The sequence below is a fragment of the Triticum dicoccoides genome, unplaced genomic scaffold (genome assembly GCF_002162155.2).
Source record: "Triticum dicoccoides isolate Atlit2015 ecotype Zavitan unplaced genomic scaffold, WEW_v2.0 scaffold181947, whole genome shotgun sequence".
Classification (NCBI taxonomy): domain Eukaryota; kingdom Viridiplantae; phylum Streptophyta; class Magnoliopsida; order Poales; family Poaceae; genus Triticum; species Triticum dicoccoides.
In genome coordinates this window covers 535-9,353 of record NW_021226375.1, presented here as the reverse complement: position 1 = coordinate 9,353, position 8,819 = coordinate 535, and the positions used below count along the sequence as shown (strand labels likewise).

Below are 8,819 nucleotides of genomic sequence, written 5' to 3'. Positions count from 1 at the left end.
GCGGGCGTTTGAACGAGTGCGGACCGGAGCGGTTCCATTCATTCCGGGCCCACCCCCTCCGGCGTGGCGTGGTAGGTGGCTCCGTCACTGCCCGTCGCCTTCATTTCCATCCCCTCCCCGTGACTCGACTGACGCCGCCGGCCAATTCCTCCATTTCCACGCGCTTCGCTCCCAGAATTTCCTCTCACTCGGGGAGACTTGTGCTCCAGTCAGTCAGTCAGCCAGTCTCCTCCCCCGCCTCCGCCCCGAACCCCATGGACCACCTCGCCGGGGCATCCGTCTCCTCCGCCGACGACCCCGCCCCCTCCACGGGAAACGACGGCGGCCTCCTCGACGTCATCCGCGCCGTCGAGCGCGCCGAGGGCACCATCCGCGACCAGGTCAGCCACCCCTCCCCCCCTTCCCTAACTAGCTAGCTTAGCCAATCCGTCCGTGCCGCCGGAAGAACCGGCGATCCCCTTCCGCCCGCCGCCCAATCGAATCGCCCTCTTCTCTGCCCTACCACGAGGTTCCAAATTCACGATTTTGATTATAACAAGAGGGCGATTCGGCCTTTTCCGGCTGAGCTCGCCAACTAGAATAGTTATCATCCAAATTCACCAGTGGAGTGCCAGTCAAATTGCCCCAACAATTTTGATTATAACCACTTCCCACATGTTATCCATCCGTCCTTCAGACAAAACCGCCCTGAATGCAGTTTACAACTTGTTAGTCAGTCGCGTGATTTGCTCAACCAAACGCACCAATCTGATTCTCAGTTTTCCGTTATCTGATCCTAGTTGCAGGAGAACAGCAGGCTCAAGGAGGAGCTCATGAAGAAGACGCGCCTGCTGCAGAGGGTCGTAAGTGCTCGCACCCCACGCAATCAATCATTCATTCATCCATCTCCCTTTTGTTTGTTACCGGCGCACGACGGCAGGCACAACAATTCCTACCTATCACACTGGTGTTGCTAGCATGGCTATATGACTCAAGATGTATCGTTTTTTACGAGCTGTTTACTTGGTTTCAGAGCGAGGATGCCGCATCCCAAGCCACTTTCGGCGCTGGCGCGAGCCAGGAGCCCCGCGCCTCCGTCGTCGCTGGCAAGATGGACGGCCCCAACAAGCCTTACGACGGCGCTGCTCCGGCGAACCCGCGAGGCGCCTCCGCTCTCCGTCAGAACGGGGTTTCAGAGAGTGGAGGAGACCCCCTGATGCATCAACAGATGAGACACAACAAGTACCTCGACAGCGGCCAGGCCAACGGCGCCTTTAGAAGGGAGCCGGCAGGCATGGACAATGGCGGACCGTCGCACTTCTCCACTCCGTCGTCTCGCTCCGTTTCTCCAGCCAGGTAACTCCAGCACATAAATATGGTGTTTGTTTCCTAAGGAGTTGTCTGTCTTAGAAGGAAGGGCCTTTTGATACCAGTACTGAATAGTGAAAATCCCTTCGCGCAGGCCTAGAAAAGAAGCCGATTATGATTCCAGACTCAACCTACCTGGACAGGGGTTACTGCCTGTTTCAGAGATGAACTCAAACATGTCCTGGAAGCAGGTCTGTTTGATTCCCTTGCAACACCATATGCATCTACATGAGCTAACGTTCCTGACAAAGGTCGTTCCTATGCAGGACCTTACTGTCAAGGTCAAAGAACACGAAGAAGAGATCACAGTATCACACAGTTACGGAAGCATCTGGATAACTATATAATAAAGGTGAATATTTCTGTACAGTGAAAAAGCACCCCATTCATGCTGTCTTTCCCTTTCTATCTTGGTACCTGACCGCAAGCTATTGCTGTTAGGAAGCACACATACTCAAGGAAAAATCGGTGCTGGAAAAACGCATCGCTTATATGCGCGTGGTAAGATATTTGCTTTATCGTGATTCTTTGGTTCCTTTGGTTGAGTGCACCGTATTATCTTTAAAACGGTTTTCTTTTTCAGGCATTTGATCATCAGCAGCAAGACTTGGTTGATGCAGCATCAAAGTCTTTAGCATATAGACAAGATATTATCGAGGAAAACATCCGCCTGGCATATGCATTGCAGGTACTTTTCTGTCATTGGAGTTTTCATGACTTGTATGCTTCCTTTGAATGGTTGCCAGATGTTCTATCTCTGCATCCTCAAGTAGAGATCATTTTAAATTGGTGCTGATTTCACGAGACCCATTTCAAATTGTATGAATTTGTTTGTATTCTATGAACTGAAGATTCTTATTGCATCTTTCTGTAAAAGATCCAAAATGCATGTAGAAACATTTATAGTAGATCAGAAAACACATTCACTGAAAGTTTATGAATGCATTTGTTATCTTAGTTGGGCCTGTGCCTTAGGATTGCAGCTCAAGTTTTACACGGTGATGTTACACATAACCATGTTTTTCAATAACCTAAGGAATCTTTTCACCTTAAAATACTTATGCAGCTCAGTTGCTACAATAGTTAGGTATGCTTTATGACCTATGAACTTGCAGTTTGAGAAACATCTATTGCATGAGAGTGCTTGACTGAGGGTAAGGTAAACAGAACGCAATTGGTTCTGTCATTTTTACATTTTGGAGTTCTCAGATTTTACTGTAAGATATTCCTGGTCTTGGACTTGGAATTTTGTAGTTAGATTCGAGTTTGATTTCTTTTGATATGTTAGATTTTCTGTGTACCATGATCATTTCATCTGTACAACCTGTTGACATAGTAGTAAAGGAACTGAAATGATACTGATTTTTTGTTCTGTTGCTGTATAGACTGCACATCAAGAGAGGTCAATGTTCATATCCTCTTTGCTGCCTATTCTGTCTGAATATGAGAACCTACGACCGTCTGTCCCCGATGCTCAATCCATTGTTGGTAATTTGAAGGTATGTCTTGTTTCCCGAAGTTTTGGCAGGAAGCCGTCATTGAGTAACTAGCACCTGAATATATTCATTGGAACTATATCAGTGCGACTAAGAAACATGGCACAACTTTTGATGATGAAGAGCAACTTGAGCACAGTTTAAAATTCAGAAATGCATAGATCAAGCTGATTCTGTTTTTGTTCTGAATTGAGCTGGAAGTGGCCAGGGCCTGAGTTAACCATTTGCTGAATGTGTGTTCCTCGCCCTGCAGGTTCTGTTTAGGCATCTGCAGGAGCAACTAATGCTCACCGAGGTGAGCCACATGAAGCTACAGTAAACATGCATTTTGTTTCAGAAGCGCAATGCGCACATACTCTGTAGTCAGTAGTGAGCTTGTCATGCTTGCACAGCTTACTGCTGATATTTTTCTTACAGAACTTTGAAGTTGCCTTGTGTGCAAACTTGGATGATGCAGGAGAAAGTTAAGGAGTCACACTATCAGATTACCCCATGGCAAAATGAATTGCCAAATAAGACCGGCCTTCCTGTGCAGTCACCTAACAACCCTCTTGGAAAAGTATCGGTAACTTCACTATAGCTCTACACTGCTTTTGTCATTATTATGTTACAACACACGCTTCCTTCCTCTAATAACCTTTTACGTACTTTCCCAGTACAAAAGCGGCCTTGATATTGTGCCCCAGACGCCATATCCTCAGGTACAATCTCCAATGTCTTCCCCTTCCCCTGTTCAAGCCAGAGGTAATTGGAAAAACCATCAAGTAATTCCAACTGAGGTTCCTACAAGAATTATGGATCAAGATTACGGAGGAAGGACCGCTCTTTCAAGCAGGTAGTGCTTATTCTTTAAGAGCTTAACAATTTACCTTTTGCTCTTTAACAGTGTTATCTGCAGTATTTCAGTCGCATGTTTATGGTAGTCATGCAAATACTTACTTAGCACCCAGATTACATCATCTATGTTAATTAATTGCCCAGCAACATCCTACTAGTTGCTGAAATGCTACCTGTACTATTATTGAGTTGGTTATGAGTTATGACACCTTACGTGGCTATCAATTTGGAGGCAACCAAAGGACCAAGAAGTGAAAAGAGAACTAAAAGAAAGAAAAAAGGGGGAAGGCAAGGGACAAGAACCAGGATCAGTAAAGTAACTTGGCTGGTTATCCGCACCTTCAGGATAAGCAACGATGAAGAAAAGGCAAACCAGCAAGTGACAAAAGGGAAAGGCTGGATAAAAACAACAGACATAAACACTTCTGAAGTTTGTTTTGTCCATGGCATTGATTAATGATTTATTGGATGATAGTATAATTTGGAAGAGCCATCACTGAATCTTGCAATTTCTAGGATAATCAATAATTCTGAAAAGTTCATTGATGTGTCACGTGTGCACATTTTGCTTCTGCTCTTGCTTTTTATATCGTTGTTTCATCTTGTTAACCATAAACTGTTTGCTGGCAGGTTTAGCACATTTATGTTAGTCTGTAATTTATCATATTGTATACACTTACTTAGGCATAACTAGAGTACTAAATGAGATTACTAATTTTATGATTGCAGCAACCAATTTAGGAAGGATGTTCCTGCTCAAGCGTCTCAACCGTAGAACATTTTGTTCTACGGTGTTGGGTCAAAAAAAAAAACGTGATTCTGATGCTCTGCAGTTTGGTTTCGTTGCTCAGAAGTCGAGCCTACCACTCGAGGGCCCTAGTAGAAGGTATGTCTTGGATGATTCTGTGGGGGCTGAAGACCAACATGTGCGCGAACCTTCTGCTCAGTGGGGTTCTGGAGACTCACCTAATTTAGAATCTGGCCTTGAGGAAGCAAACCCTTCATATCCCTATCTTCCTACTGTTCCCGAGGAGCCTGGTTCTTCTTTTTCTGAAGGTAGACTATTGGGTTAAGTTCATATAAAACTTACTCATCATAATTGTTTAGCATTGCATTCAGTCTGAAGATAGATGCCATTTCTTTCAATATGCAGCTGCAGAGGATGATCCATTGCCAGGCATAGAGGGTCTTCGAATCACGGGTGAGCCTTTTCCCGGACGGGACCTTCAAGCAAGTGGGTTCTCCATCAACGGAACCACAAGTTGTAATTTTGAGGTACGCTCCATACTTCTTGTTGACACACGTTTTGAATAAATATTATGTTTCTATCTCATCATACTTCTTGTTGGTTCAGATTTTCATGGGATTTTCATTTTTGCAATTCTTTTTTGTCTCTGCAGTGGGTTCGTCATTTGGATGATGGCTCCGTAAAATTCATAGAAGGTACTATTTTGTGTATGTGCTGCATAATAAGTGAATTTATGGTCTGTGACCTTGTTACTTATTATATCAGCAAGGATGCCATTGTGTCTCACATAACTCCTTTTTGTGCGCGTGTGTGTAGGAGCAAGGCAACCCACCTATTTGGTTACTGCTGATGATGTTGATAATCTACTAGCCATTGAAGTCCAACCCCTAGACGACAGAAAAAGAAAGGTAGTCAGTTTCTCATGTGCTGATCCTTATGCTATGATTTACATCTAGGAATCCTGGGACTGGGACTATGCATTTTTTGTGTTCCTTTTGAAATGACAAAATATTGAACTCTTGGGGACTGGGAGCTTCGTGATGGTGAGAATAAAATTTACTCAGAGTGTCATGTCGATCTTTGTGAAAACATGCGATGAAGCTGAATATTACTACAAAATGTGAGTGCTCTTCTTAAGTTCAAGGAAGTAGATCCAGATAACCTTTTGTAATTTTTCACTTCTGAACTCTACTGGTACTAGGAAAAGCACAGATGAGGGTCCCCACCCACCTCTTCTTTTTTTGTATTTCCTAAAGCACGAATCAAGCCTAGCAGTCACCTTTTTTTTTTCCTTCTGATCTCTTAGATCTCAGATTTGAGGAAGCTCAGGTCAATTGATCACTAGATATTTGCCATTAGTATCGATGCTCTTCTTTCTGTTTGTTGACATCCAGAATATTCCGACGGTGCGACAATCCTACCTGTGTTTTCTTTTCTTAAATTTCTTCCTTTATGAAATATTGATACCAGCAAGATGCTATGTAAGCTGGGTTGAAATCATGCAGACGGTTAAACTTTTTTCTAAAAAACCGATTTGCTTCTATAACTTCCAGTATTAAAATGTCTCGTTTCATTTTGAAACATTCGTGTTTTTCTATTGTAGGGTGACATCGTAAAGGTTTATGCTAACGATCAAGCAAAAATCACTTGCGGTGAGTATCGAAACTGTGAACATGCTGTTCCGCTTGCACTTTGTACGCGTCATAACTTGAGTAATCATCTTTGTTGCAGACCCTCAAACAAAGGAACTCATTAAGAAAACCCTTGAAGTTGGGCATGTGTCTTATCAAGTCCAACTGCCCGTACGTCTCCTGTCCTTTACAATTATCTACCAATAGCATTGTTACTGCTTTTTTGCGATGTCCCAAAACTAAATGAAATGTTTAATCCCATAATAGCAGGTGAGATTCTTAGACATGTGGGAACCAGCTGTTTTGGCAATAAAGAGGGAAGGTTACAGCATTAAATGTAACGGGCAGCGTGGTGTTGTTCTCACGGAGAAATTTCAGAAAGCAACTGCTGTATGTCCCTACTCTTCAGTATTAGTTTTTATTCTCCTGAATGTGGATCTTGGTCTGGAACTGCCAAGGGATTCTGTTGGTTCTTTCGGTACATGATTAGCACATTGATTTCCCTAAAATGGTCTGAAGGAGAACCAGTGGTAGCTAGGTGTCAGTACATACTCACCAGTAATTACCCTGAAATAAGTCTGGCAACTTTGTGATGTTCCGTATGTATAGTCGTGTAGATATCTCTGTTTCTATGCCTGCAAAATAAGAAAGTCCGGAAAAGCAGCCACAAACTGCGTGTTTCCTGAGTTCTTTCTGGGAGCAGGTGATCTGTGTTCCAGCTTACAGGATCCTTCTTCAAGTTTTACTGTGGATAGTGCAGATAGGGGTTACATTTATGGATGGGTCATCATCAGAGTTATCGTTGCCACCAGTATCATACTATTATTAGTGCCCTAGTTGTGAGGATTGACAAGTTGAAAAACCTTCCCTTCAGCATTCCCTTTCTATCAAACTGGTGAATTTTTTTAATTCTGCTTGTGCACTGCTTTCTCCATATCATATATTTTTCTACAGGAGATTGATAAACTCCTACCAAAAAATGTGGGCAGAGCAATAGAAATGACTCATGCATATAAGCTCAATCGCTTAAAACTGTACTTCTGTAAACTAGTCAACATCATGCTTTGGTTTTATTTTAACCAGCACTATATTATACGAAATCCAAGACATTTATGTTCCCTTTCGGGTTCTGGTTTTAACAATATTTCCCTTTTGCGTAAAGTATTTGATCTAAACCCGAGCATCTTAGTTGTTGTTGGATATGTATGCTGTAATATAACCACAAATTTCATGCTGTGCTTTCCAGATTAATATTCCATACGGATATGAGCGTCAGACAGAGTTTTCGATTGTGTCGGCTGATGGTGACGAGTATAATCTCCAGCCAGCAGACAATAACACGTGAGTTCTTCTCTGAAAACCTGCTTCATTATAAATAGGCGCATAGTTTTAATGCGTGCCCAAAATTTTTTGTTAGCAGCATGGGCTTCTGGCTGCCTGTAGTAAACAACTTTACATGTCATCGCTTTTTAAATTGAAAATTGACTCTTTTAGTATGATATGGACAGAAGTAAGTAGGTCGTTTCAGGACTAAATTCCTTATTAAGTATGATAGCTGGAATTGGAAATACTCCGCCAGATGCCCCCTTCCTTTCTGTCCCTGCTTTTCGTGACTGTTGGCATCATGTTAGTTTATTTATTACCGAAGAGGTTGTACAGTGTCATGTAGATTATACTATACGCCGCTTATCGTGCTGTGTATCCAAACTTTTTCGCAGGTCGCGGGATACGATTGTGCTGGTGCTAAGACTGTTCAGATCAATGGTATGAGCTCATCTACTAGTATCTCTCGCGAAAGCCACACCGCACACTACTAACAGCACCGCCCTCCATCACCATCTACTGCTGCTGCTATTATTTTGCATAACAACAACATGATCAGTTTGTTTGGTCATCATGAAGTGATGATGGCCCCCAGTACAGTACTGTATCCAAGCTCACACTAACATCTGACATAAGAGACCCCTACCTACTACTACTACCACTAACAAGAAGGTCCCAAAGGTCATACCTGCTAACACGCTGGGCATGAAGATCATGTGTTCCTTGAACCAACTCATGTGGATACTATTCTTTATGCAGGCCGTCGAGAAGCGGCGGGGGAGGAAGAAGGGCCTCTTCTTCAAGTAGACGACCGATCCGATCCGGCTTAATGTATATCCACCCGTGTTTATTCTTCTTGGAGTCTACAGTCGACATATATAGGGCTCTTGTGGTGATAGATATATAGATAGCCTGATAGATGGGCGTGGCGTGCTATATATTATTTTTGGTGGTATTGTATTTTTTCGTTGTGATCGAACGCTGAAGAACCTGATGAGATCGTTGTAAATGCTCGGTAGAAATGGAGAGGAGTTACCTTCTTGTTTTGTTTATTTACTGGTGGTGGTGATAGGAGATGGACACACGATTATCCAAATAATACACTACAATGTTGTGCACGGCTACCCGTCTGCACTGGGAGCTCCTATAAGGTCGCAGCGACTATTTATTGCATTAAGTGATCGCTGCGGGATGTCTCGCTGAAGCGTTTCAAGTAATGGGGGCCGGCCTATGTTCGCGCAGAAAAGAAAAAAATAGAAAAATAATACATGCGAGAAGCGGGATTCGATCTGCTATCCACTCCGCCCAAGTTTTGCTTCTGATAAGTGTGAGACGCCTTTTGTAGTTGATGCTTGTGACACCGGTTTTTACGGATTTTTTTTCTGTTTTTTCTTTTCTTTCATGTTCTCCACTTTTTGTTTAGTTTTCCTTTCCCTT

General features: G+C 43.1%; 1 pseudogene; it reads left to right on the top strand.

Annotated features, from left to right (window-relative positions):
• Positions 1-109: 109 nt before the first annotated feature.
• On the top strand, positions 110-8,434 carry LOC119344718 (annotated as a pseudogene).
• The last annotated feature ends 385 nt before the right edge of the window (positions 8,435-8,819 follow it).